Here is a 21,809-nt window from a genome sequence, read left to right on the forward strand (position 1 = left end):
ACCCCGCGGGCTCCCCATTGGCTGCCGCCGCCTCTCCCGGGGGAGGCGGGCCGCTGGCCCGGCCCGGTGCATATCAGCCGGTCGCCATGGCCACCCCGCCCCTAGAAGCTTCTTAGCGCCGGCGCGGGGCCTTGTGGGATGAGGTAATGCTGGCGGCGGCTCGGGGCATTGTGGGCTGACGTCTTGTTTTTGAATATCTGGTTACCGCGTCCAGAGCGCGAGCGGGGTTGGCCACTGCCGGCGCCTCCTTAACGGCCACGTACCAACCGCCCGCCGGAGGGGCCGCCCGCCGCTCGGCCCCCGCCCGCCGCTGCCGCTCCCTGCCTGCTTTCGCCGCCGTTTGTTTATTTGTTTGTCGGCCGTTCCCTGCGGCGGACTGGAGCCGACAGGTTTCGGCCTGTTGGTTTGCTTGTGTGTGTTCCCCACCAGCTCCCCCCCCCCACTCCCGCCGCCGGTGGTACGGCCCTTCAGGTGGCGCTTCGGGGGAGGCCTCACGTGATTTCCCCTCCTCGCCGCCGTCCCGCCGCCCGTGCGGCTTCCAGGCAGGGCCGGGGGTGGTGCTCTGGCCGCGGCGGGGCCGGGGCGGGCACCAACCGCCGCGGGGCGGCCCCCGCCTACGCGCCCGCGGTGCTCCCCGCTGAGGGGGCCCAGCGCTTCCCCGCCCCGCCGGCCGGGCGTGCCTGGGGCTGGCGGCGGCTGAGGCTTCGCCCTCGCCTGCCTTCTAGACGCGCCCGGCGGCTCTCAGGGGAGCCCCGCCGGCCGGGAAGGGCGGCCCGGGCTCCTAGAGCTCCGCCAACGCCGCTGGCCGGGCGGAGGGCGCTGAGCCGCGCTGCTGTGGGGCAGAGGACGGCCCTGTGCCCCCCCCCCCTTCCCAACGGGACAGCTGGGGTTGGGTGATAGGTGTCTCGTCCGGTACCGCCCGGCCGCGGTGGGGGTGTCCGCGGGGGCACGGCTGTGCCATTAGCTCGGAGATGGCAATTCTCGGTCTCAAAAACATTCCAGGAGAACAGAGCCGGGGAAATGAACCCTGACAGGAAAAAGTCTGGTTCCAGATGGGCTTCTCTAAACTCGTCCTCCAAGGGGAGGGGACAGCGGCGGCCTAATTTTAGAAAGAGTGCCCTAGTATTACTGTGGAAGTACGGGTTAGTGGGGAGGGAAAATAAAAGCTGGAGTTGAAGGATCCTGTTCGAGGAGAAAAGTCTGTGCTGGCATGTTCACCTCGGAGCAACAGATGGGTGACCTGTGGTTTGCTGTAATGTCGTGCTGAGCGTGGCGTGCATCGGCACGGCACAGCCCTAGTGAAAAGCTGTGCCCTACTGCTGGGGGTCGTTATTCTTACCTTCCCCCTCCTCACTGAGCCCTACACACCCCCTTCTCTGGGAGGTGTGCATATTGATGCTGACAGGCAGCTACCTCTAGAATAAAGTGCAGCAGCTATTCAAGGCCAGGCGGTGACAATACGGGGTAGGACAAGGGCTGAAGGTGGACTGCTGTATCCCTCTATATGCCTGCAACGCGAAGCTGTTACCTGCTGTTGTAGGATGGTCCAGCTTTTTATGTCAGTGAAGAACTTGGTCTACCTGGTTCAATCACTTTTTGATATGTGAAGCTGACAAACTTACGTCTAGGTTTCAAAATGCACTTTCAAATTCTGCAGTGCTATTTTTTCCTAGACATAATGACATAATTATCAGTTACGGTATAGGAAGCAACAATGAAGCAAACAGAAATGCAAGCAGCTGTGAAAGAAAAGTGAAGGTCTGGCTCCCCTGTTTGTAGTTGTTGATAATTTTGCTTTTCTTCTTCTCTGTTTTCTGGTGTGCCCACCTGACTTCATTCGACCACATGGTGGGCACTAGTGCTGCTTTGTATGCTAACTGGAATTATGCAAATAATATATACACTTCTTTCTAAGTTTGTGTGAAGTCCATGACATGAAATACAAAGTTTTGCCTGGGAAAGTGGGGGCTTGCTGTGTGCTGTTGGCATACACGCAGCCTTGACATTGGCAGTGCCTGTCTGTGTTGCAGGTAACTCGAACTACTCGGCTGCCACTGTAGCTTCAGCTGCAAATAGTTTAGTCAAACAGCAGTAAGTTATTGCATATGCATAAGAAAATCTTTGAAATTCATTAATGCAGTGAATGCTAGAAGTTGTTTAACTCCTTTTTAGTCTTTACATGTAAGATAAATAGAGGCCAGCAACTGACTCTTCTGGCAGAAGAGCCAAGGGGCATCAAATAGAACTGGCACGTTCAGAGTAAACCAGAGAAATGTCTTCACAGAATTGTAGTTAAGCTGTGGAACTCCTTGGCAAGAGCACTGTGTGGACTGAGGAATTTTAAAGTGATTAGATGAAGGCAGTGCATCTTTGACTCTGGAAATCCCAAAGGTACTAATGGCTTGTGCCTGGGAGAGCATCCTGAGGCAAAATGGCTGTGTGCGTGCCCTGGTTTTGTGTGCCTCTCCAGGTATCCGCTCTTAGCTCCTGTTAGAGATAGGGTATCTAGTCAGACCTGATGTGGCGGTCCTTGCTGCCTTAACAATCCCCACAGATAGTCCATAAATGATCTGTCTCTGTTGTGTCAGCGTGCAGTTTTGATGTTTGTAAAGGGCTTGTCTATGCAAGGAAGAAATTCTGGAGAAATGTAAGACGTGAATTTTAAGTAGTTTGCTGTGCGGAAGTTTTTATTGTGAAATAAGAATTATTTTTAAGTTAAGCTAAAAAAATGTATGTTTTTTCTTTTCAGATCCTGTTATGTAGGAAACCATGCAAATAATTTGTTTTAGTCAGTTTTCTGTATAGACAAATAATACTAATTAAGTTTGTTCTCATTAATTGCTGACATATTTTATTTGTTAGAGTTTTGTTTCTTTGTTTTATCTTTTTGGGGTTTTTTTTGTGTGTTTCTTTAGTCCTAGAAAGCCAAGTTCAGACTACAAGGAACATAGCCAGTATAGCTTTAACCACTCTATTTAATATGTATTTGTATAACCTGAAAAACTGTGCCTTTATCGTCTGTCCAGTTCAGCCCCACTATATCAATGAAAGTTTTTCATTAGCTTCAGTGAGTGTTTGATCGGGCTGGAGGGATTCATTTAAAGTAATTTATTTTTTTTTATTTATTTTAATCCTCCACTCATTTTAGTTTTCTACTTCCTTCCTCTTACAGATTCAGGACTAGACATTCCAGTTTGCTGGAGACATGTTGCTACTGAGGCCTGTAGCTATGGGGGACACCCACCCGTCAGTCCACTCATTATGGTAATTGCTACTCACTTAGAGGTTATTTGGTCGAGGCTGGCAATACACAGTCAAGCTGGTCATAAAGGTTGTGCATAGTAGGAGAGCTCTGAAATCAAAGACAAATGCTCTTTGCTGCTCCCAGGGGATTTTCTGCCTAATTCGGGACTGACTGGTGAGCAGGCGCTTGCAGAGGTCTCAGCTTAGATTTCAGCCGAGTGCCCCAAGATCACCACCTGAGACTCACTGAGTGCTGCAGATCAGAAGTGGGGCCCATGAATAGAGAGACAGTGATCCTTCGTGGCCGTTAGCCAAGAAGCTGGGAATTTTGGTGACTATGCCCTGATTTATTAAGCAGCTATTACTTTAGGGCTATTTTTTTTTTTACCCCTTTCCTGACATCCTTAAGTAAATATTCCTTTAGTAGTATGAAAGAACACTTACCAACCCATTTATAAACCATAGCCATTTACATGTCTCAATAAACTGACTTGTGGGTAGGGATTGGAAATGAACTATATATCTCTCTTGCTGTGAGGGGCAGATGCGTTGAGCAGCAGTAATGCAGATTTTGATTTATAAAGTTCTCTAATCAATCAATACAAGACTGACTGAGGCAATCAGATAATCTGAATAATTAAATGGCTTTTCAGGGACAAATTAAAATTTCTGATACATACCACATCCATCTAAATTATATTTGGTGTCCAGGATTAAATGGGTTTGTTATTTTGTTTCACTCCTTTATCACAAATGCTTTTGGCTTATTTCTGAACCATTTGACAAAAAAAAAAAAAACCAAAAAACCCCCCCAACAGTTTCTGCTCTTTTATATTGGAAACATTACTTGCAGAAAGAAAATGCTTGTTTCCATGTAGTTTTTATTTTTCTTTAAACTTAGATATATTACATTATCTTGCTTTTTCCCCTCATCAGAGATGTTACCACAATCTTTTTATTATATAGACAATTATTTTTATTATATAGATTTTTTCTTTCTTTCTTTTTTTTGGTTTTACTTCATGCTTTCAAATGTGATATCCTGCTTCACCTCTGCATAAAAATGACTAAGAGTGGGAATTAGTGGATGTTGTTGTACTGCTTTTCACTTGCTGAAGGAATTAGTACAGAACAGGTTTCCCCAATTGCTTAAGGAATTAGTATAGAGCAGGTTTCCCCAACTGAGGGAGACAAGAGTTTGAAGAGTCAGAAGGAGCAAGTATTTTTCTTCTATTTACTACATCAGAGCATAGTAAAAGAAGCTGGGAGTGAGAGGGCACAAGGAACAGAGTTTCTTTAGGCTAAGTGGAAGTAAAATAATTCACAGGTGCTTCTGCTCACAGTTCTTCCCTGGTTCCTCAAGGTGTGTTTTCATAGCCGGCTCAAGTCCACCTAAGTCTGCAGCGAAGCAGCCAAGGTGTGGTAAAGAGGTGCCACCTCATCCACCCCCAGCTTCCATGGCCTCTCCTTTTGCTCTTTGCTCCCAGTAGAGCTCACGTGGCTAGGTAGAGACACAGGAGCTAAATCTGGCTGAAAGCTGAGCTGAAATTTAAAATAAAAAAAAATAAAAATTGAGAATACAAGGGAGGGGGTTGGTAATGCACAGGCTGGGGGAAGAGTGAGACTCACAGCTTGAAGCAAAGGACCCTGGAACCAGATCTGTATAAGACCGAAAGCTACTCTTGAGCTAGTCTTCGGTTTGCACATGAAAAATGCTCTTCAGAGCTATAGGCACTTGTAAATGAATATCATGTCCATCTCCTCCACCCTCAATTAGTCATCGCATAACCAAGCTATACGCATTTAGTCCTTTTCATCTTTCTTCTTGTCAAGCCCTTTGGCCTGTCCCCCTCACCTACTCATCCCACCAATCATTTTAATTAATCTCTGAATTTCTTTGAAACTAATAGTTTGTGGAATGAAGGAAAATGAATAGGTTAGACAAGATTGTGAACGATGGAGGTGGGGCAAAGCTGGGAGACTTTGCAAGACCTGTTGGGTTACCTCTGGGGCAGGACAGCCACACAATAAACACAGTGGAAGACTGCAGAAGTAAGGGAGGAACCACTAAAAACATTTTCTGTTTTCTTAAGAATGCTGCCTGAGCAATTCAAACCCTGGACGTTTATGTACAGCAACACATGAATGAAAGATTTGATATGGTTGTCTTCTAAAGTGGATAGGATGATCTCTTTACCCAATAGTTATACTAGGTTTCTGACTATTATTTGTCCCATTCCCAGCTAGCTTTATAGAGGATCTCAGTGGTCACTGCAAGTGCTCAGAACTGTATTTTCAAATAACTAATGAACTATATCTTTTTTTATTCAAACAGCTGTATGTATATTATAATTTTTGATCAAAAAACTGACCAAATAGAAATTAACTACGTTGTTTAGAGATGAATCTTAAAGGAGCCCTGGGGCCTTGCTCCACATGGTTTTTAGGATGTTACAGATCTAAATGTCACACCATTAATGTTTCTGTGTTCATTATTTCTATGCCATAGCATAGCCGGTGCTCTGAGAGATAGTGTATTGGGCAAAGTTCCCATCCTGTGGAGCTTACTGTCGGAAAAATCCTCTGTGTACAAAGGAGGCTGGCAGAATAGCAGTTGATCCACAGTGGGAGCCCAAAGAGTGAAGGTAAGCAGTAGAGGAGGCGCTGGAGGATGTGTTGCATATGGGAAGCAGACGGCTGTGCTCAGCATTGCGAGCTGGTCGCATGAAAAAATTTACCATACAAATAGAAGCATACTAATGCTGAGTGGTGGGAAGGCAAGTGAACACCTTTGAAAAGATATTTAATGTGTTTGGGGACAAAGATTCCACTGGAAGTGTGCATTTGCTTGTATGTTATTGAGGTGGAGTTTCACTGTGGAGAACTGAAGTTAGTTTTCTGGCGTTTTATTGTTTCAATAAACACAAAGTAAATAGTGGCAACAAACTGCATTGATACATAGTTGCCAATTGTTACTGAAAGCCTCAGAATAACTGGATTTAACCATTCAGAGCGGTTAGTAAAATGGCTCAGTTTTGATTAGGGTCTCTGAATGAATACAAAATGCTTGGATTTTTGATTAATAAAAAATTTGGCATCCTGTCAAAGTTGACACCTCACTCTGTCTTAGCAGCTGTTGGAACAGTAGGCTCCTGGCAACCTGGGATAAAGCGGTGCTTGCAACAGGAGAAGGAAAGGAAGCAGGACTGCGTGAGACCAAAAAAGCCTAGTGTAAAGCACCATAGAGCTGAGGGATTTCCAGTGAGCAGTCAAGCTTTCCTTCTCTGTGCTGTGGGTTCAGGCATGGACATAGTGAATTTCTGTTACTGAATGTCACCAGTGGCTGACAAATGTAAGGACACCTGTCTGAATTCATGTTTCTGACAGTAGCAGCAATAAACAGAGAAAGGATGGAACAGTGAAAGTCTTGCAGATTGTTCCTTCCCAGGGATTATAGTGGCGGAGCCTGTGGGGAAGTTTACAGAGTGCCTGTTCATGTAATTCAAATGGAAACATTTACTCTGGATGACAGTCATTTGTGTTGGAGTCATGGTGTGGGAGCAGTTAGGGTTGCCAAATAGCCAAGGAAGGCCTTGTAGGGAGGAAAGGGCATGGCCTGGGTAGGATAGTACCTGAAAGCACGAGTTGAAGACTTCAGTTTTCAAGAAGATGCTACTAAACTGCTACTCTTCCTCAGTCTTGTCTGATTAATAATAAACAACCTGATCTCTGATCACAGCTGATGTATCACACAGCGACTGCGTAGCTGCTCCCCACTGGTCTGGGCAGCCCTGTCCCTTCACAGGATGGGAATATCCCAGACTTGTCCACAGCAGCCCCTTAGGACTTCTGTAGGAGAACAACCAGGATACTCAAAACTTTCAAAATTGCTGTTCTTTCCTCTCTTCTTTGGTAAAAATTGTATCCAGTTGCCAACACTGCAGTGTCTATATGTTCCCTTGTTTCAGAAGGAAACGGAGATGAAAAATTTAGTCCAGAATCAGTATCGATCCTTACCTGAGATCTTGTTTTTTTTCTTTTTATAATGGGTTCAGGACCACTGTTCACATGTGTGCTGAAAGCAGTACTGCGTGAGCAGCCAGCAGTGCATTTGGCAGGCGCATTGGTCAGCTCACAGGACTGTTTACACAGTCTGTTAAGAACATATGAAACTTATAAAAAGCCATAACATTTGAATATATTAGAAACAAGTTCATGAGATCAAGGAAAATTTTTAGGATAAAAGGACAAGAATAAAGCAAAGGCCTAAGGGCTGTGATGGCTGCTAATTGAAATTCAGATTTTTTTAAAATTTTACTTTTTTGTTGTTTGTTTTTTCTAGTAAGCACAACTAGGCAAAAATGGCTGTATGGTATTTAGAGATCTGGGTACCAGCTGCGGTGTGCTCATATCTGCAGAGGCTTCTGTTCAGCTAAGAGCGGGCCATGGATTCAGGTAAGTCATGTGAGAGAGGTTATGCACGTGTGTTGTAAGAGCAACGTAGCCTTATTCTATATAAGCATGTTTTGTGCTGATGTTTTCCAGTTATTGCATTCCTTACAGTCAGTATAGGAGAAGCTGTGTGGCTGGCAAAACTGCAAGCCCAGACAAAGCAGTTCTGGGTGTGGATGCTTACAGCCTATTGCCAGGTGCTTCAAATAGGCATTTAAGTCAAAGATCTGAGGTCAATTCAATGATAGCCAATTTCAGCCCTAGATTATTATGTAAATATTAATAAGAACAGTGGTATATTTTACATCTGTTATTGGTCTGCAAAATATTTGCCTAACCCTGTAGCAGTAGTGGTGGGCTTATATATCCCTTCAGGACAACCATGAGAATTTACAAAGTGGAACAAAAATTTGTTCATCTCTTTGACATAACCTTGAGAGTTTAATGAGAAGTAAACTTATTTTCTCTATACTAGCAGAGAAAACCAGGAGAACAGAATAAACTCAAATGGGATAGATCTGTAGTCTTCCCTGGTTTTGCGTCCCTGCTGAATGACCCTTAATCACTTTTTGCATCTCTGTGGCTTGGTTTCCTTGCCTGTAAAATGGGTATAATGAGACTGAAGTTCTAGTGAAGCATGCAGATCTATGGGGACTAAATGCTTTACCAGTGTTATGAACTATTTTTATTTAAAGATGCATTATGAAAAAATAATACAAAAAAAGAATGGAATTTCATCTGGAAGATCTGGGATTAATTTATTGGTATAAAATATTTGTTACTGGCCTCATCTGCTTTTAGGATATCAATGATTGATGTTTTTATTGGTTAATCAGCTTTGTAATGCATTTTGAATCTGACTGAGGACTGTGTAGAACATATACAGGCACTTAGATTTATGCCATTTTCACCCTCTGACATTTTGACCAAATAGCTTGCAGTTGCTGTGTGTCTGCTTTTTTAGAGGGGTTTTGTGGTTTGGTTTTTTCTTTACCTTTAGAGTCTCTGCTGTGAGAGTCTCTGACAATGATTTGGAGTTGTTAATGTCAAAAATGCTGTGTAGGAGGAAGTATTACATGTTTAGCTTCCCAGAAGGGGGGAACCTGAGGCACAGTGATCAGCACCTCTCCAGATTCACACAGGTAGATTTTTTTAAAGAAAAAGCCTTGATACTTAGTCCAAAACTTTGACAAGAAGATGATCATGTGAAACACAGGAACTCTTCTACGTTTTACAGCCCTTGGGGAAGCGGGTGGGTGCAACAGCCACTCCCTCCTCACAGGAGTGGGTATTGTCAGTCCTGGGGAGGTGAAGCTTACAGCCCCCTTGGACACTTCCACCCAATAAATTTGCACCTAAGCTTTCTTGCCTGTTTTGACATGTACGTTAAGTTTTAAAATGCTATACATGTAGCAGTCATTTTTAAGGAAAACTAAGGAGCGCTTTGTAGCAGATGTAAATCAGCGCAATTCACAGTGTCCTTAGTTCCGCAAGTGCTTTCGGCCGGCACTGCTGACAAAAGAGGCAGTCCTGCCCTCTTCCTGCTCCCACGCTGTCCCCTCCCTTGCGCTGACACAGCCATGAGGTGAAGTGTGTTGGGAAATACATCCCGTTCAAATCTATCCCAGCGAAAAACCTGAATGGCTGGGAAGAGAAGCATTTGCTTCTTTTCAGGGTGTCACCCGTATATCCCAGATTAAAGTCCTTGTGGAACCACCGTGTTAGTGCAATTCACTGGTCTCTGTGAAAGCCAGGAGCTTTGCTCGTTTGTCTCAGCAGCTTCTGGCTAAAAGAGAATTGCGCTGCAGCTGGAAACTCAATCAAGCGAGTTGCAAAACATTTCATTCATACGTGGTCCTCGGTTGATTCTTAATACACCTTTACTATAGTCGGTAGCACTTCATAAGCCTTGTCAACATTGCAGTCGAACAAAGGCTTGTCTCAAGACTTTGTGTTGTGTAAATAAACCTTGTGCCTAGCAGGGTGTCACTGAGTTAATGTAAAGCCTGAAAAGGGGAGGGCGTGGGAGCAGCATGCCAGTCTTAACGTTCTGTTTTCTGCACAGGATTGCAACAGGATTGCAACAGCCCAGCCTATCTGAGCTGCTGCACGTACCGTAAACATGTCTCTGCACTTGAATTTGAGATGGGTGGCGACAGAACAATATACCTTTCTGGGAAATGGTAATGGACAGCAAGATTTTGTTCTAAGGGAATTCTGAATAAACAATAGCAGTTTTCTTCTTAGGATGCTGGTGCTTTCCAGGTGGCCCCCCAGACAACCAAACAAAGGAAATATATATGGCAGCATTCACTCAAGGGTTAAAGTTTCAGGATAAGGTGGGGGGATGTTGAAAATCCCATGAACGTTAATAGTTATGCTTATATCTTTGTGGTAGCTCTGACTCCTTTTTTTGCTTCTCACAGATCAGTAATTAGGGGACAAATGACAGGAATAACCCCCTTAGTAAAAGTATACAACCATTTCTGAAACAAACAGCATTTCATATGCAAAGCTGTCTGGTGGAGTTGCATGCTCAGGGTGCTTTTTCAGGCCTCATGGGAAGTTTTACAAAGAGCAAGCTATCTTTTAGCAAGTGCTTTTCTTTAGTTTCAAAATCATCTGTTGCTTTTTTCTAGAATGATTTTCCTGGAAAAGGTGATACAAACCATAAGAAAAGTCTGTGTAGGGTTTACTGCTCCCTCTAACACTCCCCCCCCCCCCCCCCAACACTGGGAGCTCTCAAAAATATTTTAGTATCCTGGAGATTAAAACCAGTGTATTTAATTTGTATTTGTCTTGTAATAGCTTTGACTTTCGCTGCCTTGTCCTCCCCTTTATTGGGAGTACATGTGTGAGCACTCCCTCTAATGTTGTTTATACACTCCCTGTCAGGTTCAATAAGCAGTTTCTTAGCAGGGCACCTTCCCACGTGAAAGAAATGTTTCCAGTTCTTGTCTTAGCTCCTGCTTCCTCCATGTGCAGTGTCTTGACAGAGCATAGCAGAGAACAGAGATGAGTATCAGTGGTATCAGTAAGTCTTAGCTGATAAATGGGAATTAACTCTAGAACCTCATCAATTTACTGGGAGCTTAGATGTAGGACAGCTGTTTACAGGACTTTTTATAGGTGTTCCAGTTATGTGAGTTTTATGTAGAGCCTATTTTAAATTTAGGCATTTTATTAATAGTGGATCTGGAAAATCTTACAACTCTAGTATACCAATGCACCTCTTGGGTAATGCTGAAAATAATGTGGTAATCTGTTGAGGGATTCTTTGTGTAAACAGAGATATTGCTAAAGAGAATCAAGATAAAATGTAAATGTGAATAATTGCCCCTAAGACAACGAAAAATTGGCAAGCAGCCATATAGAAATTAGAAATTTAACTGGTTTTATACCATGGGTACTAAATTATACTGGTGGAGTCTCAAATGAATGGCAAACCCACAGGTGACTCGTAGGACCAAGGATTTCCCCTTCATCAATAGGTATAGTTAAGTAAAATTTCCCTGAGCAGAAAAACATGTTATAGGAGTGGCCAGATTTTCAGCTTTGAAGTAGAAGACATACTTTCATTTTCAGTATCTCCATTAGAGCTTCTTTTTGCAAGACCAGGAGTGTTAACTCTTGTGCCTGAGCCAAAATTCCAACCTAAGCAGAATGTACTCATCTAAATTTCCCTTTTGGTTTCATTTGGACAAGGTATCCTTTGGTGTAGTGTTGCTGTGTACTGTTACAACAGTTGCTGTGTTGGGAGCTTGGGAAGGCGCCCGCATGGAAGAGGTTACATAAAAACTAGACCATTATAAGCTCAGAGAAACCCCTGAGCGTGATGATTAAAAAGAGAAAACGATTAGGGAAAGCACATCAAAGAGTCTCAGTGAGAGTCCTGAAAGGAAAAATACTGATTATATTTGTTTTGATTTTGTCTTACATGAAGTAAAAGATGTGTGGTGTGTCCTGGGTCGCCACCCTAAGGGGTGTGTACTTAAAGACAACAGAATCTGAATCCAAGACTTCAATGTGGTTTGTTTTGGTTGCAGGGCTGGAAAGATAAGATATAATTGTACCATATGCATAGTGGTGCTATCAATCTGATAGATTACACTTCCCATACACCCCGACCACCTTGCCTACACTCTGCCTGCTAATCTGTGTCTAGCAAGATAACTCCTAGCTTTCTGACCTTTCAAGAAACTTTCAACTACGATTTTTAAAACAGTCACAAAAATGTTTTTCTTTCTCCAAATGTGCATTTATTCTCTCTGATGAAAGCAGTCAGAGGCATGAGATGGGTAACATTGATTACTAAAGCGAGTGTGCAAGTTCACGTTCAATAAATTTTGAATCTGAGAGGCTAAAAATTGTTTAGAATTCCATTCTGGGTCTGGGAATAAGAGTAGACATTTATTGATAGTACTGTTGTTCACACTCCACCAGGTTATAGTACTGTTATTTTAGAACAATGTTAGATTCATTTTTTAAAGTATGTTAGACTTCTTCTGCCCTGGGAACCATGTTAGAAAAGGTTTGAACTAATAAAATATGCAAAATGTGGTTTTAGGGCTCTCCTTTAATGTGGAAAGGGGAAGAAAGGTTTTAGTCAGTTATAGCAAATCCAGTAAGGGAACTGTTTACTTAACCGCTCTCACAGGTTGGTTTTTTTTAGTGTGCCTTTTCAGAACTTTTTAGCTGGGTTTAGTTCATGTGGACTAGCACATTAAATGATGTTTTCTACTGATACGCATTTTTCACTTGTTTCTCTGACTTCAGTAGTTAGTCATTTTCTTTCTGGCACACTGGTATAGTAGATCCCAAAAAGCTAAAGGAAATAACGGGGCTTTGGAAAAGGGGGAGTATAAAATGAAATCCCTGTAGACTTAGAATTTATGTAGGAAGGTTGCATCTGAGTGTATTTTTCAATGAATATATCTAGCATATATAAATTGATGTGATATTAAGAGTCTTACAGATTCGTGTTTGGTATGGTTTGTATACATTGTGTTTTTCACTTGAGTGATGCAGGCATCCTAAGGAAATTGAAGGTAACAAAGTGTTTATACTGTCCTACTAAGAATGTGATCTGTCTTCCCAAGTCCATGTAGTACTGGTGTGTAACATAAACCTGCATCTAATAGGTGTGTGTCTGAAATTGACAGAAAAAATGTCACTTTCCATCTCAGGAGTCCCATTGCTTCCTTGGCTGCCTCATATTGGTGATTGTTTTAGGACTTTTTTTCACATCAGGAAAGACACTGACAGTAGTGCATATTATATTCCTATATCAACAAAAATAATCATAAAATATGCAAGGTACAGGAGCATACTCCATGCCATCTAGGTAATACATTAACTTTGCTGGTTATGCATATTTGGCTTTGGCCTTTTTAGACTCCTCCTGAGGCTGGGTCCAAGAAGAAATTGTCTTGTACATTATGCTTTTGCATATAAATAACAGGTTGCTTGGAACAAAACATTCTAGGTGAAAGACTTTTGCATTTTCCTTGTATCCTTCTGCCATCTTGATTTGGTGACACGTGGTAAAATCCACCTGTTCTCCTGGCTCATTTCGTACTCTGGAGAGCTGTAGATGAGTGAGCCAAGCATGAGAAACAGAATGGAGAACAGACGTAGACAGCACCACTCTTTTAGCCTTTAAGGTCTGAAGGAAAAAAAAATTATATGTCTGGGATGTCCTGCTTTTGTGCATTAGATGGATTGACTTTTTGTTCAGGTCAGGAGTCTTAATCTTTTTTTTCCTCCTTAAAAGAAATACAAAGAAAATATTACATCAACAGCACACCTAGAATAATTTAGTTTCGATCTGATCCTCACAAGGCATCAGGTCTGTTTGCAAAGCTAATAGAAGTGTAATGACAAGAGCAGCAGTGGCAAGTACCTTTTTCCCCCCCCCTTTTTTTTTTCCTTAATATCAAAGCTAAAAATATGGTTTTGATTTATATGCAGGAGTACTGATTTATATACTGTTAAAGCTATATAATAATAAATCTAAAGCCTAGCACAGTTTATAAATACACAAAAAGCATATGTAACTTAATAGTTATTTGTGCTGTTTTGTTGGGTTTTTTTCCTTGTGTACTCTGTCCTACCTTTGTTACTCGGGGCACTAGTGCTGCATTAATGTAAGCAGCAAACAGCTGCATTTATCTTCATTTTATTCTTCCAAGTCACAGCAATGTGCTGGAATGAAAGCCATTGTCTATAGCAAACCTTCTTAAGTCTTTTAAGGACATCCATCTGGATAGATTTTGTGGTTATAGAAGGGCTGATGCTGTAAGTACTCATTCCACTAATGGTTTCATTGATTTTTATTTACACCCTTTGCAGGTTGCACAGAGTCTCAGTTTGAGTAAGAATTGCAGACTATCTGCTGAATTCAAGAATTGCAGGCGTATGTTAAACTAAAACAAGACTTCTATATCTGTCCTTAAGATCCTTAATCGAAGTGGGGGCTCTGAAGTAGACTATTCAGTCTCCAGCAAAGCAGATGAGAAGTGCGATTGGTAAGCACTGTTAAAAACCAGGTGCATAAGTTTGAAAATGTTCATCCAAGTCACATTAATATAAGTAGTAGGGAAATGTCATGACTTACTGAGATTAAACAAAGACCTGCTTAGAATCTTGTGACTTCAGCTCATAAATGGATTTCATCACTCATTACAGCTGCATAAACAAATGCATGTGGTATATATGCATGTTTTGTTTTTGGAAGTTGTTGTTTTTAAAATCCCCTCAGAGTTTTTTTAATTGCTTCTAATGAGCCAACATTCCCTGGTTCTGGAGCGATGCCTTGTGTACCTGAGCAGCATAGCACAGTCATTGCTTTTAAGGGAATAGTTTGCCTGCTTTTCTCCCTTTCTGGCAGCTGAACTACTTTGGCAAGCAAGCTATTTTAAAGGATGAATTTACATTATGAAACCTGGTGTCAAAACTTTTATTCCTTTTATGAAAATCACCCTTCCCTAGCACTCCTTTGGAGCTATAGAAATGTAATCCCAGCCCAATCAACAACTGGAGAAAGTCCTACACAATATCTGAGCTCATGCTGAATAAGTTTGTCCCGTATCTAGAAATTTTTCAATTGTTTAATGTAATTTTTTTATGCTGTCTCCTGCCTCGTTTCTTCCTGAGTCTCATAAGGAATCCTAGAAACGGATGCCCTGTCATTATCCATGGGTAATTAGTACTTCCTCCATGTTTTCTTGCCAATATGTTGCAAGTGGGATGTGGCAAGATTAATCAAAGTTTTTTTCTTCCTGCTGCGATTATTACTTGAAGGCATTAATGATGGCAGTAGTTCATGATGTAGAGCAGATATTTGTCTGTGGATTCAAAAAGTAGTACAGATCAAAACTACCAAGCCGTTCTCATATCTCTAGGGTAACAGTTGCTGCTTTCAGTTAAACCTATGCTATTCAGCATCTCAAGACAGGCAGTTATCGAAGTTTAACCTCAAGGAACTGTGATGGCAAAAGGTGTGGGTAATTCTTTGAATTTCAGTTAGCCATTTTATATTCAGAAGTGGCATGTTGTATTGTTCCTGGATGGGTAGTGTCTTATTTCAATGTTATACTGTAAGTTATGTTTCTTTAACCACATCTAAAGGAAAATTATTTTTTTTCCCCCGCAAACAAAATATTCAAGAACACTCCATTTTTGTTGCTATTTTCTGAGAAAGTTTTAAAAATCAAATTTAAAAATGGATATTGTTGGGGGGAAATTTTACTTTTTTCCTATGTTGCTCACAGCCTTCTCTTTTTACTTCATAAAACTAGAGTCAGGAAAGTAAAAAGAGCAATATGGGACAGTTCATGGGCAGGGATTCTTACACACGTACCCTATATAGATGGATTTGGCCTGAAGTGGTTTAATTTGTTTTGGTCCCTAGAATAATAAACAGGTGTAATAAAACAAAACGTAACTTAAACTGAATTAATGTAAAATCTTTTTGCTTTTCTGTCAAGCAGCCTTAATTTTTAGGCAACTGAGGAGGAGTCTTAATCATGTGTGTTCCTAAAGCTTGCTTAAAAAAATTGCTGAGTGTCTGAGGCTTTGAGTGTTCTGCCCCTTCTGTTAAAGTATTCTGAAAATCCAGTTGCTCCGAAAACCTGCCCTCTCATGCAGGTAGCTAAAAAGATGCCTGACAGTAGAGACTCGCGCTCCAAGATGTTGCCTTGAATGCCTTGAAATGTCACATTAAAATCAAGTACGGTTCACCCACAAACCATCTGGATTCACAGATCTGAAAACGATCTTTCAATTAATTAAGCTTCTCCGCTTCCTAATAAGGCCTATTTGAAATGCTGGGAGGCCAGAGACAGCAGGGCTGTAGAGCAGGAGTGTGGCTGTGGCCAAGGGTCCCCCGGCGGGTGGTGGGCCAAGCCCTGCTGGGGGGCCCTGCCTTGCCTTACCTTGCTGCTGGCTGTGTGGGTGCTGGTCAGGCCTGGGGAAATACCTGGCTTTCTCCTTATTAGGCCAGCGAGCTGCTGCGGGAGCCCCGTTCCTGCCTCTCTGCTTCCCGGCTCTGCTCAGTCACAGTCCTAAAAAGGCAGTTCCTTGCTCCTGCTTCCCACAGCTGAGCTCCCCCGGGAGGACAGCCCTCCCAAGTCAGGCATTTTACTTACAAGGACAGCTGTACTTATGGATTTTGCTGTTGTTTCTCGCGGAAGCTGTTGTGTTTACAAGCACTGCTGGGGTTATCCTCTCGTTCAGTGAATGATGAAAAGTATAATAGAGTGCAGTGTCAGAGCCTGCAAACCTCTCCACGCAGGCACGTTTCTGCAATGGTATAGATCCCTGTAGGGTCTTGCGTAGGGAAGGAGGTGCGCAGTGTGAAGCTGTTCAGAGCCATAGTCTTGAAAGCATATTAGGTTATGGTTTTATAATAGAAAGTACTCAGCAGCAATATGAGCTCAAAGCAATTCATGTCCTTTTTCCTCCCTCCGCTGGCTGCCATTCCTGCGCTGCCTCTTCCCTTGTGCTTGCTCAGTTCTGTGTGGGGGCCATGCTGTGCGCTTGGTTTGATTTGTTCTGAAAGCCAGGAGAGCGTTTGCTGTTCAGATTTATAGTGTGGCTTCATAAAAAGTTGTGCTGGTGTAACTGAGTGAGTGGTGGATAGGAAAGAGGGGGGAAAAATACTTGGTTGTTAATGCCCCGTGCTCTTCCTGACATGAAACCAAAGCTGCTGTACTCTCCTCCTGAATAAAACCTTTTCAAATGCTGATTATTTTATTAGATATTTTTACAGGTTTAAGTGAAATTTTCTGAAGGATCTGATTATTGGCTTATTTATTTCACATGCCAAGTTACAAGCTTAGTTACAGTCTGATAGATTTTTAAGGACAAGCTCTTTACTGGAGCCAGATTTCAGAAAGGCTTGAATATGCTAATTCAGAAAGGGTTTTACACGTTTTTTTTTTTCTTTTTATTAAATCAACAAATCATCCTAGCTTAATTTGAAAGAATAGGAGTGTTTTTCAAATTTAAGATCTGTGAAATTCTGGCATGTGCAGTGCACCGTGTGGTCACATACTTATTTCAGAAAGGGGCTTAGAATAATTCTTTTTCAAGGGGGCTTCTTGGGAAAAGTCCCTGGGTAATGTGCTCTTTCAAGTGTGCGAGACGTTGGGGTGCAGCTAATGGCATTTGCACATATTGTACTCGGGCACAGCAGTTTGTCTCTTCAGAGCCACATACTTCCTTAGTTTATCAGACTGCTCCTGGCAATTCTGTTCAACCTTTGGACTTTATGGCCTCTCTCAGGATGTAGCGTTTGTTCCCTAATATCTCTTCTCTTGCCTTCTGCCAAGTTTCCAGCAGGCAATGAGGCCATGACAAGCAGGGTCACAGGTGTTGAAGGAAGTCAGCAGCACAAACAATTATTATTACAAAACTGGATTCCACGGTTACAAGGATGAAATACTGCTCCTCTTTATGAATCTGTCATACCATCCTCATCTTCTCTTTTTCTGAGATTATAAGGTGTTTTCTAGCTCATTTTCCTTTTGTACCAGTGCTAGGTGTGTGCATGTGGATTTAGTAGGTGGGGTTAACAGTTCTGATGGTATAGATTAGAAAAGAAAAGAGGGAAAATGCCATGTACTCCTTTAATGCACATTGTTGGCTGAGATCTGTTGTGAATTTTCTAATGTTGTTTTTATACTGCTTGTTCTTTCAATACGTCTGTCATGTAAAGCATGTTAAAACAAGTTATTCACATGTTTGAATGGTAGTAAAGGAGTTATTTAGGAAGAAACAGAGATCAAACAATAAGGAAGAGGGCAATTAGAAACATTGATTGGGCAATAAGGAAGCGGGTGATAGCAACTCTGGTACAATGAGACAGGAGATGGCATGTCTGACCAACGACTATGGAATTTGATAATTTAGGAGGAAAAACCATTTACAGCCATAGGTTTTGGACACTAAATGTAGCACAGGATTGTTTAATAAATCCTGGTTGGAAAAGGGATGCTCCTGCCTCTGCCAGACAAGGTAGAGGAGTAGTCGGGAAAGGTTGTGCTGGAATATGGGAAATACCACTCAATAAAGAAATTTTTCCCCTTAGGATTTTTGGCCAGCTGTTGGTAGTGGTTCCAGCATACACAGTGTGTCATGTTTTGTGACCCAGAGCTTTGAAGGATGTCTGTTGTTGGGAAGACACACACATGAAATGATAGTGGGAGCACTGCTAGAAGTACACTAGTTATTCTGAATTCAGAAAGTGCCCACATGTAGTTTTTAAACTGAAGAACAGCTTTGCTGCAAAGTGTCCTGTCTTCCATACTGTGTCATTAAAGCAGACTAAACTGTCAAGGTCTTTTAGAAATTTTAGAGAAATTTAGGAATTTTTTGACTGTTAGAACTGAACTGAAATTCAAGGCCAAGTGCAAGGTCCTAGGCACAAATGCAGGCTGGGTGGAGAATGGATTGAGAAGGACCTGGGGGTATTGCTTGATGAGAAGCTCAACATGACTTGGCAATGTGCATTTGCAGCCCAGGAAGCAAACTGAATCCTGGGCTGCATCAAAAGAAGTGTGGCCAGCAGGTTGAGGGAGGTGATTCTCCCCCTCTGCTCCACTCTCATGAGACCCCACCTGCAGTATGGTGTCCAGCTCTGGGGCCTTCAATATAAGAAGGACACGGACCTGTTGCAGCAAGTCCAGCGGAGGCCATGAAGGTGCGTTGGGGGCTGGAGCAGCTCTCCTGTGCAGAAGGCTGACAGAGTTGGGGTTGTTTAGCCTGGAGAAGAGAAGGCTCTGGGGAGACCTTATAGCAGCCCTTCAGTACCTAAAGGGGCCTGCAAGAAACGTGGAGAGGGGCTTTTTAGTAGGGCCTGTAGCTATAGGACAAGGGGAAATGGCTTTAAATTGAAAGAGGGTAGATTTAGATGAGATATTAGGAAGAAATTCTTTACTGTGAGGGTGGTGAGACACTGGCACAGGCTGTCCAGAGCAAGTGTGGTGCCCTATCCCTGGCAGTGTTCAAGGCCAGGCTGGATGGGGCTGGGAGCAGCCTGGGCTGGGGGGAGGGGTCCCTGCCCACGGCAGGGGTGTCAGAACTTTAAGGTCCCTTCCAACCCAAACCATTTTATGATTTTTATAAAAAGTCCCCTATATACACAAAGCACTTGAATGCACCTGAACTACAGTCAGTCTGAATTAACAGCCCCCATCTCATGCTCAGTAGTGCCATTCTCAACCTGTGATTGTGTTGCTTTTCCTAGTCCAAAACGCAGCAGCTCTGCATGGGGCTCTTGCTAGTCTTTGTTTATGTACAAATTTGTAGCAGAGAAACTCTGTCAGCTTTAGTGATGTTAGTATTTTTTTTATAGACTATTCCAACTGTGTTCTTTTGTTTGAACACAGTTATAGTGAAATTAAGGACATATTCTCCTTCTAGTGTGCGAATTAAGTTGAATTGTAAAATCACATTTCAGAAAATATAAATCTACATACCTCAGAAAGTTTCACTGCTTTAACCATGCTGATAAAACAGTGAAAACTTGTAAAGGTTTTGAAGGTGAATTTTAGAAAACCTGGGGCCACTTCAATCACAGAGGTATTCTGAAGTCCCACTGTTTAATGGTAACCCTCGTGTTAGCCCTGTGTGCAGTCTCAGCCCTTTGTTCATTCTCTAATCATCGATCTCCAGTTAATTCAGTGAGACTTGTGGGAAAAGGTGACTAAAGGTGTCAGAATTTGCCCTTTAACCATATTCAACTACATTTCTGATAACACTGGCCAAAGCACACTTTAGAACAAGCTAATGCTGTTAAAGCCCTGCATATTAAATGTAATCTGTGCTTATAAATGGGACCATTATCAGGAAATGTCACTAAGAATCTAAGGAAACTTTAATGAACAGGTTATTAGTTCCAGGGATGGGCTCTGAGGGTAGTTTATGTAAAGCTAATAATTTAGTGTACTTGGTCAGTACACAAATACACTTTCATGGTATGTGTATTTTGATGTAAACGTTACAAGCTCATGTGTTCTAAGCTGTCAGTGTCAATGCCACTTGTGAAAATCAAACTAAGAGAATTTAGAGAATCAGCCATTGCAGCTCAGCTTACTTCTTGTTGCTGAAATAGTACGTAGGAAATCAAACCTCAGGAGTTAGTACTGAGAAAACATTCGTTATTAATTGACTATTGGTAGCCTCTGGATCATATTCATTGGCACTTCTGAGACTGTTACCATTTCTTTTTCACTAAGTGCAAATCCTTCTGTTTTAATACAAAGACCAAACTCTTCAATGCTTGCAGTAGACATCCAAAAGGCAAATGGACTAGTTAAAACTTCAGTAACCTGATCTGACCTCATAGCTGACCCTGCTTCGAGCAGGAGGTTGAACTAGATGTCCTTCTGAGGTCCATTTCAACACAAATTATCCTATGATCTTGTGATTTGTAAAAACAGTTAATGCTATTTTTGAATCTCCTTTTGGGGTATCATACTTTGAACCTTTTTGAGATGGTCACTTCAGAAAAGGCTATAACACAGATTGCTGTCACCTGCTTAACTCTAATCACACAGTCCCGCTGAAGTGAAATGGTAAGCAGATGTCATGTTGTCTTCAGACCAAATACGCCACTTTGCACACAAGGTAGTGCTAGCCGCAGGTCTGGGTGTTCAGCGTGTCCACAGGAGTCCACGAGACCATGAGTGTCTTAACCACTTTTAAAAAAGATTTCATTAAGAATATTTGATCTGGTTTGCCAAAAACTTAGCAATGTATGATTAAGCTTTTATAAATGTCATGGCTTCAGGATTCGTTTGGGCTGGGGAGGGAAAATACATCATCTCCAGACGTGTGAGATGTCTTCTCTGTATTCTCCAGGTTGTACAAATTGATATGCCATTTGCATTGCAAAAGGCAAAGTAGTAAAACAGTGTCAGGGTGCTTAAACACTCAGGCCCCATAAGCTGTATTTTCATGGGCACTAAGAGCAACATATGATGATACTAAAGGAGTTTACTAAAAGGAAGGGGGCAATTTCTAGGGCTCTCATCACAAATGGGTACAGCCCAACGTTTAAAGGTACTAACCAGTAACACCTTGAAGTGTTGGGCCGTAAGCTACAGCAGGACAGTAGCTGTTGTGCAAGCTGTTTGATTCTTGTGGTGCGGATGGGAACCTTAAAAATTAGGTAGGGTAGAGGGCAGGAAATGGGAGCCATTACATCTGTCCCAAGGGAAGTGGTTCCACTCGTGAATCACAGTCCTGGTTTTGCTGTGCTGCGTGGGAGTGGTGTCCTGAAAGAAGATGCACCAGCTTCTTGGGCCTGGCAGGTCTGACTGCTGCAAGGGGAAAAGAGCAGCAGACTTTCAGTCCCGCAAGCATCACTCCTCTTCAGCCTGTTGACCATCATTTGGGCAGCTGGAGCGGGGGAAAATCAGGGCACATCAAGTCCTGTATGCCACATGAATTAAGTGGTATGGTCCACTGCTATTAAGCAGAAGACCAGATAGTGACAAGGACTGCAGTCCTTTACTGAAGGGTCTGAACACATGGCACATAGGGCTTAGGCTGTCCTGTGGAGAACAAAACCTACTACTGTGTGAGACAGCCCAGGTTGCCAAGTCTTG

General features: G+C 42.5%; 1 protein-coding gene across 5 annotated transcripts in view; it reads left to right on the forward strand.

Moving 5' to 3' along the window:
* FGGY (FGGY carbohydrate kinase domain containing) overlaps window positions 1-21,809 on the forward strand; it is a 325,709-nt gene that overhangs the window by 27,550 nt on the left and 276,350 nt on the right. The window contains exons 1-4 of one of the 5 annotated variants that reach the window (XM_040609877.1): window positions 51-143; window positions 3,173-3,264; window positions 5,753-5,888; window positions 7,586-7,698. The gene's annotated coding sequence lies outside the window, so the exon portion shown is untranslated. Of the gene's footprint in view, window positions 1-50; window positions 144-3,172; window positions 3,265-5,752; window positions 5,889-7,585; window positions 7,699-14,166; window positions 14,223-21,809 lie in introns of those variants that run through there. The other 4 variants (XM_040609879.1, XM_040609876.1, XM_040609878.1 and 1 more) reach the window with 4 other exon arrangements.

Source organism: Falco naumanni, chromosome 11 (assembly GCF_017639655.2).
Source record: "Falco naumanni isolate bFalNau1 chromosome 11, bFalNau1.pat, whole genome shotgun sequence".
Taxonomy (NCBI): domain Eukaryota; kingdom Metazoa; phylum Chordata; class Aves; order Falconiformes; family Falconidae; genus Falco; species Falco naumanni.